Genomic DNA, 20,170 nt, shown 5'->3' with positions numbered 1-20,170 from the left:
TTTTTAAAAGGTCTTTTAATGGAGCGGATCCCTATGGACGCATTATAGTCTGTTGGGACCGGAGTGCATTCGGGTATTTGATAGGAATAAACACTAGTTAAATGATGGAGGGCCAATGGGGCTACGTGTAAATGTAATCATTGAGTGGCCCTTGGATGTGTATGTTCTTTTGAGTGTAGTGTCCGGGGGTAAGATAAAAGTTTTTATTAATTACTATGGTATTATTTGTTTTAATATGTTTGTATCAATATGTTTGTAGTTAGCAAATATCATTGTTTCTATAATAATTAATAATTGTTATTTTTATTTAGTTTAAAAAACTAGTGAAGTTCAATGGAAATAAAATCTTGTCAAAAAGAATAGGTTTTCATATTTTTGGGTTATGGACAATAAATTGAAATAACACTGTCTCACCGCGAGCTAGTAAACTATGAGCTATTGGCTATAAAAACGAACAAAAGGTAATCACTCCTGTGTAAAAGAGACACGGCGATGTTTATAGTTACTCGCCTAGCAGTGAGCTATCAATATCGCCGTGTCTCTTTTATTTGCATGGGAGTGCTTATCTTTTATTCGTTTTTATAGCCGATAGTGCGTATGATTTTTTTTTTAATTTTCAGCGGAAAAAAAAAGATAATAAAGAAAATCGGTCTATTTTCGCAGTACACCCTTTAAGTACATTTTTCAACAACCCTTTAGGAGCGCATGCCGGCCATCTCACGGTAACACTGAAGAGTCCATATTTTATGATTACACACAATATTTTGTGTAGAAATGATGATGAAAATTTAAACAAAGGTTACACATGTAAATGTAATTTATGTTTATATCCATACTTCCATACTAATATTATAAATGGTAAAGTGTGTGTGTCTGTTTGTTTGTCCGTCTTTCACGGCAAAACGGAGCTATGTATTGACGTGATTTTTTAAAAGGAGATATTTGAAGGGATGGAGAGTGACATAGGCTACTTTTTGTCTCTCTAACGCGAGCGGAGCCGCGGAAAAAAGCTGGTTTATTATATGTTTGAAAGAATTAAATTGAAATTGAAAATGTCGCACGCAGCGTTTCACAGGTTAACAATCCTTTTACGTTATAAAATACGCAAACGGCAACTCTAAATGAATATGAAAGGAATATTCACTAATTAGGACACGTACATATATTACGTAAGCATACACGATTAACGAGGTTGTTAGCGGCGGTGTTGAGTTTCCTGGGCCCACTGGTGGGCTAAACGATGTGTTGTTATAGGGTGATGAATTAGTTAGGTGTTAGGTATGGATGTAGGTATATCCATATCTAACACCAAACTCATTCATCTGCCGCAGAGATACATGTATCTGTGTAAGTATCATAATATTTTCAAAAGTATCTAAGCATGGCTTCAGCTTCTAACTTCAGAAGGCGGTTGATTTGATTAATAATAACTAATGCAGCTCATATGCGGATTGGTGAGGTTACGTTAAATACCGCAATGTAATGAACCTCGCAGTTTTGCGCACCGAGTCAATGACTCTTTCAGGTGCAACATAATAGGCTTCCTATACTTAAAATAAAATATTTTATGCAGTGCACGAAATAAAGCACCACATAATTAAAAGTAAAATATGGACAGTAATTATTTTAAACATAATTTCTATTTAATAAGTCAAAGAAAAAGATAAAAAGTAAATTAATTGACCGTGACGTCACTCCTCGGTATTTCATAGTAATTCCATATTAGCAAATCGTTTTGACAGATCATAAAAGGAAGCTGATTTGACTGGTAGGAAACTAGCCTATTATAGATACTAAGGTCTCAATTCTCATGCTACTGTTGCTAGTGCAGTCATCGGCAATAACATCGCACAAAAAGAAGACTGCATAAATATCTGACACTCTCTATGGCTTTAGAAATAAAAGTTTGTCAGATATTATTCGGCCTTCTTTTTATGCAATGTTATTGCCGATGACTGTACATATTGCTTTTAGTTTTCATTTGTTACTTTCAAAAATTATTTCGCTTTCCAATTCAAGTACAAGTGCCTGGAAATGATTATTTATTACAGATTTTTTGAGGGTCGCGTCATCCAGCGATGTTCAGGGTACGTGGCACAAATGCTCACGAAACGCTCACGAAACGAAACGCTCGTAGATATCTATATCGCTCTTGCGTATTGGCGTGACAGAGCTAGACTACCTTTCGCGGCGTTTCGTTTTCGGCGCGTCGCATAAATGCCATTCGGCTACGGCACCAGTTGTGGTGGCCTGTTATAGTGCTCCTAAATTGGCTTCTATAATTATAACAAGTGTAGGAATATAATATTAATAGTGATTTATCAAGTTGTTTTATGTAAGCTGTCACAGAAGTTATAACTTACACTTAACAGCCAATGTAGGATAGCCATCAAATTTCATTATATAGATACCTACTCGTATTTAAATTAGGTACCTACTTTACCTAAACACATAACAAACAATAAACGCAAAAACCCTTTAAAGCAATTATGATAAATATCCCAAATGCAACAAATTGGCAAACACATTACCCACCCTTTCGTACAGCGTTCGGCAATTAGGGTGGCTCGGCAAAGGGCTCATGTTATGTAAGGGTCTGTTATTCCTTTTTAGGAACCAGATTAGGCTGTGATTTTGTGCTGGTTGTACGGGTCATTTTATTAAAAAAAATACATACATACATACAACATACATACAATCACGCCTGTATCCCATAAAGGGGTAGGCAGAACACATGAAACTACTAAAGCTTCAGTGCCACTCTTGGCAAATAAGGGGTTGAAAGAAAACGAAACTGTGACATTGCAGTGACAGGTTGCCAGCCTCTCGCCTACGCCACAATTTAATCCATATCCCATAGAAAAAATACTCATTAAAAAAATAAAAAAGGTAATCCTGTTTTTTTAAACACATACTTATTTTCATAATATCATTGTACCAAGGATGGCACCATTTTCTCGTTGTATCACAATTTTGATAGGCACCTACACACTCTTCGGTCATATGCAAACGTGAAATCTGTCACTACGAACATTCCTATTAAAATAAGTCATAGAAAAATATCAACGATGATTTTTAGATACAATACACGAATATTTAGGTACCACCATCTTACAAATGTAGACCTTGTTATTACATCCTAATAAGGGCTACATAAAGTCAATGGAATGGTACAGTAGTTAGGACCTTACGTAATCGACGGGTGCACCCTCAAATGGAAAGTTAATCAAGTACGTGTATGATATATTAATGACATTAGTAATTTGTCTGTAGTATTATTTAGATGACCATAGGCTTTATTAACCGCTTTCTTTCAGGTGGATTGTATGGTTGTTGGCCATCGACATAATATAATTAAAAAAAAAAAAACACTAAATAACTGACTGACTACTTTAGCTGTATAACATTTTAGAGTAGCAATAACTGACAAAAAAAATAAAGCGCAAGTATATCGATCATAAATGCTCAAATCGGATATACTTACAAAGATTAAACTTAAACTTACAATATTAAACAAAAACCTAAACAATCACTTTCTTCTAAAAGGCGGCATCAGCAAACATTAAAAAAACGGCAGACGCCAAGAAAAAAAAGAGCTGTCTATGGTAAACAATAGAGCTACTGCCTTTAATACCAACAAAGGAGCTGATCGAACCATAGATAAATAATATTTCATATTTACCGCTCACTGGTTTTAGTAAGGTATAAGCGGAAGCGGATTTAGTAAAAATAAATAATAAATATAGGACATTCTTACACAGATTGACTGAGGCCCACGGTAAGCTCAAGAAAGCTTGTGTTGTGGGTACTCAGACAACGATATATATAATATATGTATAAATACTTATATACATAGAAAACATCCATGACCCAGGAACAAATATCTGTGCCCATCACACAAATTAATGCCCTTACCGGGATTCGAACCCGGGACCGCGGCGTAGCAGGCAGGGTCACTACCGACAGCGCCAAACCGGTCGTTAAAAAATAACCTGTTATGCTATTATCACGCCTCCCGCCTTACATCACGCGGGCCGTATGCTTGTTTGCCACCGACGTAGTATAAAAAAAAAAGAATTTGTAGGTAATGATTTTTTTAAAACATTGTTATCGGCATGGACTGGATACCATAAGAAACACCGTACAACCATAGTGGCGTCTTTTCGCGGCAATAATGTCGTTTTCATAAGAAGAGCGTTTATTAAAACTAATTTACAGCTCAACAGTTCTTATTACAAAATATTTTTGTGTTACTATACGTACTACGTACCTAAATACATATTTTTGATTATTTATTGAAAGTTTTTTGTCTTTACTCTGTCTGGTTTAAAAGTTAGTGAGGGATTGGGGCATTGTGCCCCAATTTGACATACGAACTGACACACAGATGAATATGACGAAAATATAAAGGTCTTTTTACCTACATATATTGTATAAAGGCGGTTTCTTGTGATCATCAAATAAAAATAAACATTAAATTTAATCATCCGCTCTCAGTTCATAACTCAGACCCGTCTACTCGAACATTAAGGGTGCTTCATACGAGTTATTAGCCCTTTTGTAGAGTGCTCGCATGTGGGAGGGCATTGTTTGGCGGTTTGATGCCCAGTGGATTTGCTGCGCTTCGATTATCTGTGGCGTTTAGTCTATGGTCAATGGGTATGTGGCGACGAATGTAGGCAATGTTTTTTTTTTATGGTCTGGGTTAGCTATTTGAGTTCGGCAATATAGGTTAAAGTCTGTTCGGAAAGTCAAGAGTCGTGGAATGTATGTATACTATGTATATTGGACCCCATACATTTCACGACTCTTGACTTTTCAAACAGACTCTACAACAGTAGATTGTGTCACATCGTCACATCATAAGTGCGTTTTCACATTATCCGATCCGATAGGATGTCGGACCGATATCCCATACATTACAGGCGCCATCTTGGATTTTTTCTATTGAAATCCTTCCGACATCCGATATCAGATCGGATAATGTGAAAACGGTCTATGGATTAAAAATTACATATTTACGGCGAGGGCGTACATTGAATCGTGTACGATGCAAAAAATCTTATAATTGAATCCTGGGCGAAACGAGAAACTCTAAAATAAAATCCTGAGCTTAGTGAGGTATGACAGCTGGCAACCCCAGTCCAGCATACACATAGTAGTCGGAGCTCTGCAAGTTTAATTCGAAATTAATATTTAAAATAGTATTAAAATCTGTGTGCGTGCATTCCAAAGTGTTCACAACCAAAGGACTTCGATATATACAAACAAAAAACCTAGCAGAGACGGATTAACATCGAAATCAGATCCTGGTAAGAACAAACATCCGACCGTTTTACTTTGAAATTTGTCAACAAATGTTACGTATGTGACATACTCACTCATGATTGGACGGCACACGTGACAGGCGTGCACTACTACCGCCCGCAAAACTCAAATCAGGGATACCAGGAAAAAAAATATTTTTTCGTTCAGAAATTTTATATCAATTATATCGATTACAAGTATCGATTATAATCGATCTTAGTTTTTGAGAATGGGGGATGTCTGAAAATTTTAAAATCGCCTGATATTTTTTCTGGTGATAGGAATAAGCATTTCTATTTACAGAAAAAAGTTACAGATTTTTTGGTAGCACCATACATTTTATAAAAATAAAAACGTGTTGCTCGACTGCGCGTACGACCCACTTCGGCAGTTATGAGATTTGTCTTAGTCTTTAAAAAAATTCCATTTTGAATCTGTGCTTGCCACAGACACTGACAGTTGATTGTCAGCTTGACATTTTTCTCGGAGAATTCATAAGTTTCATAACCATATCTGGTGAACTATTTATTACTGTTTTCGACTCATTTTCTCTCCCTGGCCTCTGATTTTGCCTCCTTCTACGACTACCTTCGCTCTCGAACCCCGGACCGTGATTTTACTGGCTTAAAACGACGACCTTTGATTTTAAACCCTGGACCTGATTCTACATGCATCAACGAAGACGTGTGCTTGCCCTGCTTGCTGCCGACGGCCTTTGCGTTGAACCCCGGACCTGATTACAATTTTTAAGCCCATTGAGTTGGAAAAACGTGGATAGGTACTAGCGATTTTGTAAGAGCTAGTTCATCTAATTTGCCAAAATGTGGAACAGCGACAAACACAATGCCTGTGAAGAAGAAATTGATGAAAGATGCAGAGATATTTTGGACAGAGAATGTGTATCCCATTAATTTTGAAAAGTGCAACTACATGTTATTAGAGTGTAATAAACATAAATTTGTCTTGATCTGTATTAACATTATTACTCATTTTAGCACCCATAAGTACGTTTTCACATTATTCGATCCAATACCGGATGTTGGACCGATATCCCATACATTACAGGCGTCGTCTTGGATTTTTTCCATTGAAATCCTTCCGACATCCGATATTGGATCAGGTAATGTGAAAACAGGCTAACTCCTAGTAGTGATTCATAAGCGCACCTGCCTACAGATGAGAACTAGAGAAGGACCTGTGCCCTAAACAAATAACTTTAGATTGTTGGTTTATTGTCTGCTTTAAGTAGTTAGTGCTCAAAAAGGAAATGAGTTTGCGATGTGACGCCTACTGCTTTTCACATCACCCATTCAGAAAGGGTACTTTTCGGCCCTGTTAGGAGGGAATTAAGTGACACTTTTCTGTTCAATAACTTTGTCTGGCCTGTATAAAATATTAACGCCACGGAAAGTGTTTGCACATAAGTAATAATCAGTAATCAGTAATTCTTTATTGCTATCATAGGTACATAAGTTGTTACATTTCAGTAGGTATAGCACAGCTATGAACCCTGTAAGGGCACTTCAAAGTTGATAGACAACTAAGTGACTATAGCCATGTGAATGAAACTTTGAAGGAGGTACTAGAATGGTTTACAGCAAATAACTTGCTCCTTAATGCCAAGAAGACGAAATGTGTTAAATTCTCTTTACCCAATGTAAGGAAGACAGATACTACCATCACGCTGAATGGCGAAAACCTGGACCTTGTCGAGAATACGCTCTTTCTTGGTCTTACTTTAGATTGCAATCTGCAATGGGGTCCTCATATATCTGCCCTAGCAAAAAGGTTGAGCTCTGCCGCGTATGCCGTAAGGAGAATTAGGCAATTAACTGATGTGGAGACAGCTCGCCTAGTTTATTTCAGTTACTTTCATAGTGTTATGTCTTACGGCATATTGGCCTGGGGAAAAGCAGCAGATATTCAAACCATCTTCGTTCTCCAGAAACGGGCAATACGATCTATCTACAACATGGCGTCACGTGACTCACTGAAGGAACGCTTTAAGGAGATAGACATCCTTACAGTAGCTTCACAATACATACTAGATGTGATAATGTATACTCATAAGAATATAGAGTCCTTTAAGAAACTGTCAGATATTCATAGTTATAATACACGGAACAAACATAAGCTAGCGGTTTCCAAGTTTCGTCTACAGAAAGTGAAGAAATCGTTCCTGGGAAACTGTGTAACATTTTATAATAAGGTACCCTTAGAGGCATGGGATCTGCCCTTTACTTCATTCAAGAAGTACATAAAAAGTGCACTTCTCAAAAAGGGGTACTACAAAATTGATGATTACCTGGGAGATACTACACCATGGCCGACTATCCAGGCTCAAAATCTGTCATAGTTTTGCTAGCAGTGTCCCGGGAGACATTGTGTCATGCTTAAGGCGCTGTTGCTACTGGCTGTTTAAATTATTGATCCTTATTATTGTATAATTATAATTTGGTATATATATATATTGACTTGTTGAGTACATACTAGTTATGTATTCTGTAGAATTAGTTGGAGATTGCTAGCTTAACAGTCTCTTGACGTGAAATTTGTATTTCATACGCATTTTTTTTTTTTTCTATTTCTAGTTCTTTTGACACTTGGAGAACCTTTACACCTCCAAATTTTTATTTTTTATTATATCCCATTAATTATAATTGACTGTGGGGACCTTTTACATCTCCCAAGATCTTGTTTTCAATTAAGTCAATTTAAACTATGTAACATACAAGCACGGAATGTTGTGTCTTACATCTAGGTATACCGTATTCACTTATTATTGGAATATTTAATACAGCCCGGACAGCTTGAACATGTCATGCTCGCTAAAAAGTCTTTGCTTACGGTGACGTCGTTGATCGGGTCGCCACCTTCCCGAATGAAGGTTGAGGGAGGCGATGGCTGAGATGCGCGCCATATTCGTGAACGGGTGCTGTTTGTGAAGACCGGTCTGTTTCAGCTAATAGGGGCTATGCTATTCTATGTAACATTAATTTTGAATGAGATTACGTTGAGGCACTCTGTTCGGTCCTTGTTTGTTTATTTTTCTTTCTGACTCTTGGAGACCATATACATCTCCAAGGAAAAAAGTAGATTAAGTATACATATATTTTTTTTTTCCTTTGCTTAAGACAACAAGAGTCTTTTACAACTCTAAAGTTATTTTAGTTATTCGGTTTTTTTCTTCATGTATAATTTTTTTAGATGTACTTTGACACTTAGAGACTCTATACATCTCTAACATCTCTTATTAATAATCATAATAGCTTTGTACTTTGTATAATTTCTTGTGTTAATATTTTTTTTATGAATACTTTTGCTTATTAAATTGTATCTTGTTTTTTTTTTTTAATGCATGTTAAATATAAGATGTAATGTTTTGAAAAGAAGTGGCCCGCCGAGTTTCTTGCCGGTCCCATAGTGGATACCCTCCTCCAACTGAGGGGGGACTGAAATCTTCTCGAGGCTGAGGCGTAGGGTTAGAGCCGGCGTAGTTTTATTTGACGTTCATAAGCGCATTGTAATATGCCTACTTGGAAAATAAATATTTCATTTCATTTCATTTCATTTCACTGCAAATATAGTTCTTAATAACTAAAAATCTTAATACTTATAATCTTATAAATCTTAATACCTATATTGCTATGAGAACATTTTTATGTTGCAACATATTTTAATATTATGTATAAAAAAATTGTGTCGATTAAGTGCATAATATTTTTACAACAGACCTGATTCATATTTTAGTATTTTGCTTATATGATATGAAAAAAAAAGTGTCAAATGGTAGCAATAGTAGATTGTGCAACAAGGGAGAAAAATGAGATATATATCTTGAGTGTAGCAAGGTATTCTTAAATTTAATCCTGAGCGTAGTGAGGGATTCAAGTGTTAAGACACAAGGTGGAATTAAATTTGCTACACATATTAACATCAACTTTTAGGAAATTTATATATAATGATATGTTATATGAACATAAAAAATGGTATGTTATGTAACCATGTAAAAAAAATGTGTCCTTGAAGGGAAAAGTATCACTTTGGTCCCTAATAGCAAAGAGGAAAAGTGCCTCTTTGCACCCTCCTCGCAGTGCAGGGAAGAAAATAACCCTTTCTTTTCGAATCCCAGTCACTACACTCAGTATTCAATTACATATAGAATACTTCACTTTGTTCACAATTCCATTTATATCCTCGCTATAAATATGCAATTTTGCTCCCTCGTAACACAATCTACTATAGTGCTGTTAATCATGCTTTAACAGTATGGAGGGCCATAGAAGAATATGGAAAGCCATAGCCGACTGAATTTGATAGTAACTTGACAGTAACTCGACACACATGACACACCTACAACTCAGAAGTAAAATAAAACAACACAATAAAATAAATCAATTGTATTTTATTATAGGACATTGCAAATTATAAAAAAAAATGTATTTTACCATATTTTTCCTATTGGTCTATCCAACAAAATACACATTTTATAAAATGCCACCGTGTCAGATATTTATGGCTTTCTTTTTTATGATATTATTGCCAGCGTGTAACTGCATTTTAAGGTTGGTAAACAAGACACGGTATCTTACACTCAGGTGGTCTTCACAGCAAAATCACACTCTGGTTGGGCAGTTCCTGCCAACCTATTGAGACCAACTTTCCTTCAGCTCCTTTCTTAATATGAACAATTTTAAATCTGGGTTTTTCTGGTTGGTTTTAGAACAAGTTGGTATAAAGCATGTTTTGGGATCCTTATATCGTGTTTATGTACTTGTATTCATTATAACAAATAGTGTCCGGAACTTAAAAGCGATGATCGTCCTTATATCAAGCAAAATCAGAAGTCAGGGAGGCAAAACGGATCGTAAACAGTTCAGCAGGATCAGGTCCAGTGTTTAAAAGCAAACGTCTTCGTTAATGCAAGCAGAATCAGGTCCAGAGGTTAATATCAAAGGTCGTCGTTTTAAGCCAGTAAAATCAACGTCCGGGGTTCGAGAGCGAAGGTAGTCGTAGAAGGAGGCAAAATCAGAGGCCAGGGAGAGAAAATGAGTCGAAAACAGTAATAAATAGTTCACCAGATATGGTTATGAATTCTCCGAGAAAAATGTCAAGCTGACAATCAACTGTCAGTGTCTGTGGCCAGCACAGATTCAAAATGGAATTTTTTTAAAGACTAAGACAAATCTCATAACTGCCGAAGTGTGTCGTACGCGCAGTCGAGCAACACGTTTTTATTTTTATAAAATGTATGGTGCTACCAAAAAATCTGTAACTTTTTTCTGTAAATAGAAATGCTTATTCCTATCACCAGAAAAAATATCAGGCGATTTTAAAATTTTCAGACATCCCCCATTGGCCGCTACTCAGCAGCTCAGCCGTACTGCACCGATTAAAAATAGTGTTGCGAACCAAAAAAAAAAATAGTGCGATCATAAACATAATGTCAACAAAAAGGCCTATCAAAGCTTTCACAAGCAGCCGAATTACATCAAATTTAGTAATTTGCTACAAGTGCAAATCAACCGTAGACCCAAAAACTACAATAGCGTGTTCAAATTGTAAAAAACGATACGAATATGACTGCGCAGGCGTTTCAGAAAAGTTACACCGGTTGAGAACACTGGAGTCACGGAAGCAGTGGAAATGTAAAATATGCATACAAGGGACAGCTTCGAATAGCGATGCGAATATCAGCACTTCATCACCGCTCTTTTTGACCTGTGACCAAAATCCCGACCAGAGACAAGTATTCTCACCAGCGGCCGAAGTCCCAGAAGTCTCAGAAAATCTAGATGGAACCCAAGAAACACCAAATCCTTCTGAAACACTTGGAAAATTAGAAGAGATTCACGCACAACCCACAACTAGCAGCACTTCCCTCCCTCTCTTCTCTGTAACCTGTGATGAAAATCCCAACTTTGAGACAAATGATCAATCTCCGGCCCCTGAAAACACCCAATACGATGAAAATCCTAACCATGAGACAAATGATCAATCTCCGGCCCCCGAAATCACCCAACGCGACGAAAATTTCAACCATGAGACAAGTGTTCAATTTTTGGCCCCCGAAATCACCCAATGCGGAAAAGAGGTAAATGCACAACTTGCGATCACTGAAGCCACTGGAACAAGCGAGGAGTTGGTACGACGGGACCATCAATCCCCGGATGGCACTGGAACTTGTGAAAAAGTTTTATCCTGTGTCCCACACTCTGGCAAATTAGGTAAATCAAAGTCCCTAGAATCACTGAACTCCAGCCAAAATGATTTGAGTGGGAGTGACTTAGAAACAGATACATCTAGAAGTTTTGAAAGTTTACATGAGACATGTAACCACAAAGAAATGGAACTGGTGCATATTTTGAAAACCAAGAATAAAGAGCTCTCTAGTCACCTTCAATCAACACAAAATGAACTTGAAAACCAAATATTGGAAAACATAGACCTACGCAAACAGATAGATAAGTTCACTCAAGAGATCAGTGTACTCAGGCAGGTATGTGCTACACCTACACGACTGAAAGCATGTACAAGTAAAACGAGACGAAATTCGAAATCTAAAGAACCCAGTATATCATCACCAGTAGGTAAAATCCAAGATCTGAGTAATACAATCAAGAAACTTCAACTTGAGCTTGCTGAAGCTTGCGATGAAATCACGCGCCTAAAAAAATGTATTGCAGACTTTGAAGGACGAATAAAATTAACACACACCACTAACCAGGACGAGATAAGCAAGACACCCTCAACAACTCGACAAGTGACGTGTAATAATTCGTCTCACGGCATTTTAGAAGTACCCGCTAACAAATTATGTATAATCAGTAGCAATAATAAAAACAAAGTTCTCAATATTGCACAAGACGAATTTTCTGACGAGTTTCGAATTTGTCATTTCTTGAGCCCTGACTCAGGAATTACCGAGTTATTAAAAAATATTAACGAGAAAGTAAAAGACTATACGAGAAATGATTTTTGCATATTATTCATAGGGGAAGAGGACTTTAAGATTACAAAGAACTATTTGAGCTTAGTCACTGTAGTAAAAGAAACATTGTTGAAATTAGATCACACAAATTTTATCATATGTTTACCAACTTTCAAATACAACGTAGGTACAATGTATAACTGGAGAATTGAAAGATTTAATGAGCTTATCTATCTTGATAACATGCAATATGAGTATTGCTTTTTATTAGACGCAAACCAGAACTTGTCATACGATTATGATATGTTTCGCAGGTACACCGGTGTGATAAATAACCACGGTTTAAGGACAATATTTAAGGGAATTAGAGAAACCATTGCATACATATATGACTACAATCAATCAATAGACCCTAAGTATCACTGGAGCCATACTACTCAAGGCACACAAACGGAACAACAAAACTGGGAGGACTTGGTCACTTCTGAATGTCTTTTTCGTGACTAAGACTTTTAACATATGCCACCAAAATGTACAAGGCTTAAAATCAAAAATGGATCAGATTGAAATTTTATCAGATGATAAGAATATTCACATTTTTTGTTTCACGGAAACCTTCCTCAGACATGACGAAGCAACTAAAGTCCAACTCGACAACTTTCAATTAGCCGCTAATTTTAGTAGAAAAAATAAATTAAGAGGAGGATCATGTATATATATATACGAAATTCTATAAATTATGTAACTCTAGACTGGATTTCCAGTATGTCGATTGAATCAGATTTCGAGGTTTGTGGCGTTAATATCACAGACTTAAATACTATATTGGTGTGTATTTACAGAACCCCTAACGGTAACTTTGATGTGTTTGTAAAACAATTTGAATCACTTTTAAATAAAATTGTTTTCCGTTTGTGTAGAAATAACAAAAAGATTGTAATTGCAGGAGATTTTAATATTAATCTGCTTAAAGATGACAATATGTCAAAAAATTCAAGTCAATGTTACGCATTTATAACCTGAAGGCAACTATTGATGTGCCTACAAGAATAACTGTACAATCGCAAACCTGCATTGACAATGTATTAACGAATTACAAAAAATATAATGTAGAAGTTTTAAATCTAGGAATTTCTGATCATACAGGTCAACTCTTCAGAGTCCCTACCAATCTGAGTTACAATGAAAAGTTCTGGTATGTTTATAGAAGAAAAATAGATGCCAATCTAGAAATTTTTGTTAAATATGTAGCTCAAGTAAACTTTTTAGAAATATATTTGCAATCTGACCCTTGTACAGCTTATAAAATATTTATTGATCTGTTTTCTTTACTTCTTGATCTGTGTATACCACTTGAAAGAGTCAAAGTCACTTATAAAAGAAAACCACAGTGGAAAACCAAAGGGATTTTAAAATGTAGCAGGGTAAAACGTTCGAAGTACTTGCAATTAAAAAATCAAACGAGTACGAGTAATGTAGTTAGCTTCAAAAAGTACAGCAAACTTCTCAAAAAGGTTATACGTACGTCAAAAATGTTGAGTAGTGATAGTTACATAAAACGTAGCACGAACAAGACTAAAGCCACTTGGAATCTAATTAAACAACACACTACATCGACTAATACAATAACAACTACAGTAGAAAAGATTATATCAGAAGATGAGACTATCACAGACCCTATAAAAATTGCGAATATATTTAACAATTACTTTGTATCCCGTAACAACGTCGGACTTTCGTCAGCACATAATTACAAGCCATCTTCAACATCTCTTTGCAAAAGTATGTTTTTAGCCCCTGTAGACGCATATGAAATAAAAAAGATAACTAAAGGCCTAAAAAATAAGAAAAGTTCCGGTTATGACAGCATACCAATTCAACTTGTTAAAGCATGTCTAGACTATATAGCTGAACCACTTGCTCATATTGTAAATTTAATATTTCAAACGGGGATATTCCCAGATGCTTTAAAGAAAGCCCTGATCAAACCATTGTATAAAAAGGGCAGTAGAATTGACATGTCCAACTATCGTCCTATTGCTCTCTTACCAAGTTTTTCTAAAATAATCGAAAGATGTATTTACAACAGGATTGTAAGATTTTTTGAATCCAATAATATTATTCATCCATACCAATTTGGTTTTCAGAAGGGCAAGTCAACATCTTTAGCTATATTTCAGTTGTTTAAACATATATGGGATGATATCAACTACAAAAGACCCTGCATTGCATTATTTCTGGACATGTCACAGGCATTCGATTGTGTAGTTCATAACATATTGTTAAAACAACTCAACAACGTAGGTATTAGAGGAAATGTCCTAAAATTACTTGAGAGTTACTTAGATAATAGGCAACAAGCCACTGTTATAGAAAGCTATAATAAAAAAACTAAATGTATAGAGCCTATACAGTCTCAATTTGAATTAACCAAAGTCGGTGTTCCCCAAGGGAGCATACTTGGCCCTCTTCTGTTTCTCATTTATGTGAATGAGCTTCCAAACATCATAAACGACATTTGTGTTATGTTTGCAGATGATGCAACTATTTTGTTCTCTGGTGAAAACAAAGATTGTGACTTTCAACAGAAAATAAATAATTGTCTGAAGACTGTAGTAGAATGGCTCAGTTCAATTAACCTAAATGTTAATACAAGTAAAACTAAAGTCATGCAGTTTAGGAACTACAAAACCAATCCACTGAACATCAATATTGAATACGAGGACACCATAATACAAGATGTAGATAGTACTAATTTTCTAGGCGTCTCCATAGACCCACATTTAAATTGGAAATCTCACGTGGAAAAAATTAATAAAAGAATTTCCAGTCAGTGCTATGCCTTGTCCATTCTATCGAATTCATGTTCAGTGGATATAGTAAAAAAACGCGTACTATGGAAATGTGTATCCCTTGTTAAGCTACGGTTTGATTTATTGGGGAGATTCGGTTAATGTAGAAACAACATTCATTCTGCAAAAGAAATGCATCCGAATCATATATCGCTTGTACAACAATGAGTCCATAAGGCATGTCTTTAAAGAAAATAATTTTCTTACATTGACCGGACTGTATATTTACCAGCTTTGCCTATTTGTGTCGGACAATAAATGTAACTTTTCATTTTTCTCTGAACAACGTGATAATGTGAGATCACAATACAAATATAACATATTGCTCCCGGCAGTCAGAAATGCAGCTTATTGTAAGAGTACATTTATAGCAGCAATCAAAGTTTTCAATCACCTACCCTCATGTATAAAAATGTTAAGCGGGAAAAAATTCAAGCAACAGCTAAAAGGGTGGTTGATTGATCACGTCTTTTATGATATGCATGAATACTTTATGTATGAGACTAACTAGCATGTGAACCAAATAGCATGTAGTATTAGTTTTAGTATATTATTAGTTTAAGTAATATTGTATACCCGAAAAGGGTTACCGTTGAGACATATGTTTGTGTAAAAATTGTAATCTATTGTACACGGTAAACAATAAATCATTTCTATTCTATTCTATTCTATTCAAGTGTTAGATCCCAAGGTGAAAATTATGTTTCTCTTGTTACCCTCCTGATTTTCTTATCGTCTTTGAACAAAATAATCAAGAAAATTACGCAATGATTAAGAAAAAACTTACTTACGCATTTTAATTTTTTTAAGTTGCAGGCGTCGTTTTTGTATAACTAACACAAGAATTGGCGTAAGCACTTATTTTTAGCCTTCAAAGCTACAGGGAAACTAGATCTTATTGGGAGTTGATTGGGGAAAACTGTGAGTGCCTATAAAAGTGTAGACTACAAATTAAAAATAACTAAGTATTAATAATTTAGACTACGGAAGATCTGAATAACTTTGCAATAGTTTTTGCAAATAGTTTTTACTCCAACTGAAATTAAACATAACGGATTTAAACCTTCTCTCAGTTAATGCGCCAAATCAGCCATAAAATAACAATCACACAAAACAATAATGGCTAAACTAAAAGGATAGAGTCCGGGTAATTTCACCCAACTGAATGCAATGGCGTGGAAAATCGCAAATTTTTCTACGCTATTACAAACTTAACTAATACCGTTGGTGAAAAACAATAATTCACGCTTTCACATATAAAATGTTCAGGATTTGGGCGACAGCAGCGCTCGCATCGACCGCAAATGTAATTTTGTATTTTTACTTCCAGATGCAATTTTAATAATGCGTGTAGATAAAAGAGGAACTAATCTTAGCACGTACTAATATATACAGAGCGCGCGACACTAGCGCCAGTATTAGCGGCAAGTGTAACTTTGTAAAGTTTTCAAGATGGATGTTTGACAGAAAAAGCGCGCCAAAACCCTTTGGGGATAGCAGCAGATGGCGACATTTTGAAGTTGGTTTTGTTGACAATCCCGTTGTTATTTATTGTAGTGTGATAATTGTGTGGACAGCAGTCCGAAATTAAGTGGTTTGATGGTGCAGTTACTGAACTAATAATTACAATTGGAAATATTGGAATGGACTTTGTTGGTAGTTTATAGGGTAAAATGTGGCATTTGTGGCAAGAGGTCTCTTCTCAATGGAGAAGTCCTTTTGTTTAGTATGCAACGACGGCGACGGCCATTTTAGTTTTATCACAAATTTAAGTTCGACTTTAAAATGGAAAGAAGCTAAATAAGTGCACTTTATACACACAATTAACACGACTAATATAAACTGCAAGCAACTTGAGAATATCACTTGGATTGAAGACATTGTTTGTATAACATCTGTAGTAAAAAAAATCATAAAAATCTAGCATAATAGTATATTATACTACAAATGCGAAACAGAGGGAATTTGAAACGTATGGCGATAAATTAAACCACGACGGAGTGTTTTAAATCGACACGAGATACTATAATTCCCTTTCCGCAAGTGTATCGTACGACGTTTTACACTACGTTTATGATCATTTCAATTTTGACGTAGTTGCGTAATTAGCTCATTACCGAACTAGTGCGGTAATATAGAGCCATATGTACTGTAAAAGCCCTGTGAGGGAAAATAACAAATGTGAAACAGAATCTGTCTGTACTGTAAAGCAAAACGTGGAAGTCGGGATGGCCGTAAATATAATAAAGCCGAACGTAATGACTGCATAACTGATATTTACGTGTCGGGAAATTTGTCCCGGTAAACACACGGTGTTGGATACTAAACAAAAACCATTTACCTACTAAGGCACTGGTCCCACCGCGAGCTAGTAAACTATGAGCTATCGGCTATAAAAACGAACAAAAGATAATCACTCCTGTGTAAATAAAAGAGATACGGTGACATTTATAGTTACTCGCACAGCGGTGAGCTATCAATATCGCCGTGTCTCTTATTTGATATAACCTAACCATAAAATGAAAAAACCCCCGACCGCGACATAGTAGACCGATTTTCATGAAACGGCTAAGAACACTCCCGACTAACTCAGCTTTCAGACAAAAAAAAACTAAATCTAAATCGGTTCATCCGTTCGGGAGCTACGATGCCACAGACAGACACACACACAGACAGACAGACACACACACAGACAGACACGTCCAACTTATAACACCCCGTCGTTTTTGCGTCGGGGGTTAAAAATTGGAAGTATAATATGCCGGTCATTTATAGGTCTAGAAGAGGCATAAGAAATGTCAACCTTCAAATCAAGAGTGAACAGGCATCTTCTGGGCAAGCTCACTCCATCGTAGGCCACGTCTTTACCTTTGGCTAGTCTGTGGCCAAGAGTAAGCCCATTTATTATAAAAAAAAAAAGATTACTAATTGTCGTAGGTGGAGGTGGAGCCGTGGTCAACAAACATGTGATCTGAGGCTTTCTTATTTACTGCCCAAGGTGTGTATACTATTTTTCTGTTCGACAGAGCCGGGAAGCAGGAACTTCCTTTAGCGCACCGGTCTGAAATTTGGCACTTTCCGGCCGGAGGACAGTAAAGCGTCTTTGCTGAATAAATATCAAACAATCAATGCCCTTACCGGGATTCAAACCCGTTCTGTCGAATTCACAAGCAGTCACTAACCACTAGGCCAATTTGATCGGTCGCCCAAAGTACACATAAAATTTTAGTGCCGGTGCATTGGCTACAAAATCTCTTTGATTGCCACCAAGGGCGTTTAGTCTTGTCGCGTCTTGCACAGAAGAAAACATAATATAATGATATGAGCCGCGGTCCTGGGTTCAAATCCCCGTAAGGGCATTTATTTGTGTGATGAGTACAGATATTTGTTCCTGAGTCATGGATGTTTTCTAAGTATATAAGTATGTATTTATCTGTTTAATTATGTATATCGTCGCCTAGCACCCATAGTACAAGCTCCGCTTAGTTTGGGGCTAAGTTGATCTGTGTAAGGTGTCCCCAATATTTATACATATATTTATATATCGATGTTATTGTTTCAAAATGGTTTCAATACGCCATCCATTCAGCGAGTGCCAACACATCCACACCGAAAAGTAATACACATCAAATAAAAAAGAGGTTCCCCGTCCCGAGTTATCATCGCAAAATGAATTAAAAGAGCTCCTAAAAGTATGGTTTCGGCAAAGGATTGGATGGAATGATAAAAATGAAATATGGGTAGGGATGGGACTATGACTAGGGAGGGGTTTGTCGATAAATTTTAAAATTTACAGCGTATAGGTTTTGATTGGAAAAATTTATATCGTCTTGAAATTCTTATAAATACCTACGAAAACTTTTTTTTGTACTACGTCGGTGACAAAACATACGGTCCGCCTGATAGAAACTGGGCTCGATTTTAATTTATACCTATTTAGTTTAAGTTGTCTTTGGTTAGCACGATTTTAAATCAATTATAGCACTAGTGGCATAATTAGCACATTACGCAACTATGTCACAAGTTCAAAGAGCTATAATGTACCTACTGTAAAACGTTTAGATTACTCAAACTCATGTGCGAATATTCGTTCCGATTTAAAACTCTCCCTTCATGGAAGTAACTAGATCATTCAGGTAATAAAACTTAAATAACAAACAAATGAACTTGTAAATAACATTAAATTAACACAAAAAATATAAGTATTCACTAACGACAATAACATTAAAACTAAAGTAAATAAATTAAATAAATAAATATTGGGGGACACCTTACACAGATCAACTTAGCCCCAAACTAAGCAAAGCTTGACGATATACATACTTAAATAGATAAATACATATTATATACATAGAAAACATCAGGAACAAATATCTGTGTTCATCACACAATTAAATGCCCTTACCGGGATTCGAACCCGGGACCGCGGCTTAGCAGGCAGTCACTACCAACTACGCCAGACCGATCGCCGGTCGTTAATTCTATAAGACTTCTGTCATTGTATTTTAGTGTACCTATAGGTACATTTTTCGAATTTCTTGAGGAATGTTTTTGAGGTTATGTTATGTAGTTTCTCCATGACTCCACGCACTGTTTGTTTCGCACCTGTATTGTGACACTTATTTCAGTGGTAAGAGTGCCTATACTATGTAACTATACAGAGTGGGGCCTGTAACAAAGGCGAAGAATTAAACTCTAGGCTATTCTCCTTATACTGATCAACATTTGTTCGGCGACTTTTAAAAATAACTTGTATTTTGATTTTTATCACCCTTGAAAGTTTTTTCTAAGAGGTAATGTATTGCGAATTCTGATAAGTCTAAAGTGTGACAGACAACGTCAATGACAACAATAATGGCGTACATTGAAGCTAATATTTATTTTGTATATAGGAGAATAGCCTACAGTTCAATTCATCGCCTTTGTTACAGGCCCCACTCTGTATGTACCGCTTTTTGTGTTACCTTTTCTATATGTGTCTAATTGCCCATCGTATTGGGGTGTGAAATCCATACTTAGTATGTATACTTTCCCATTTATTGTACAGTATAATAAATGGAAAAGTGTGTGCGTCTGTTTG

Source organism: Leguminivora glycinivorella, chromosome 23, assembly GCF_023078275.1.
Source record: "Leguminivora glycinivorella isolate SPB_JAAS2020 chromosome 23, LegGlyc_1.1, whole genome shotgun sequence".
NCBI classification, from domain to species: Eukaryota; Metazoa; Arthropoda; class Insecta; order Lepidoptera; family Tortricidae; genus Leguminivora; species Leguminivora glycinivorella.
The sequence above is the reverse complement of the archived record's forward strand: the minus strand, read 5'-3'. Positions refer to the sequence as shown.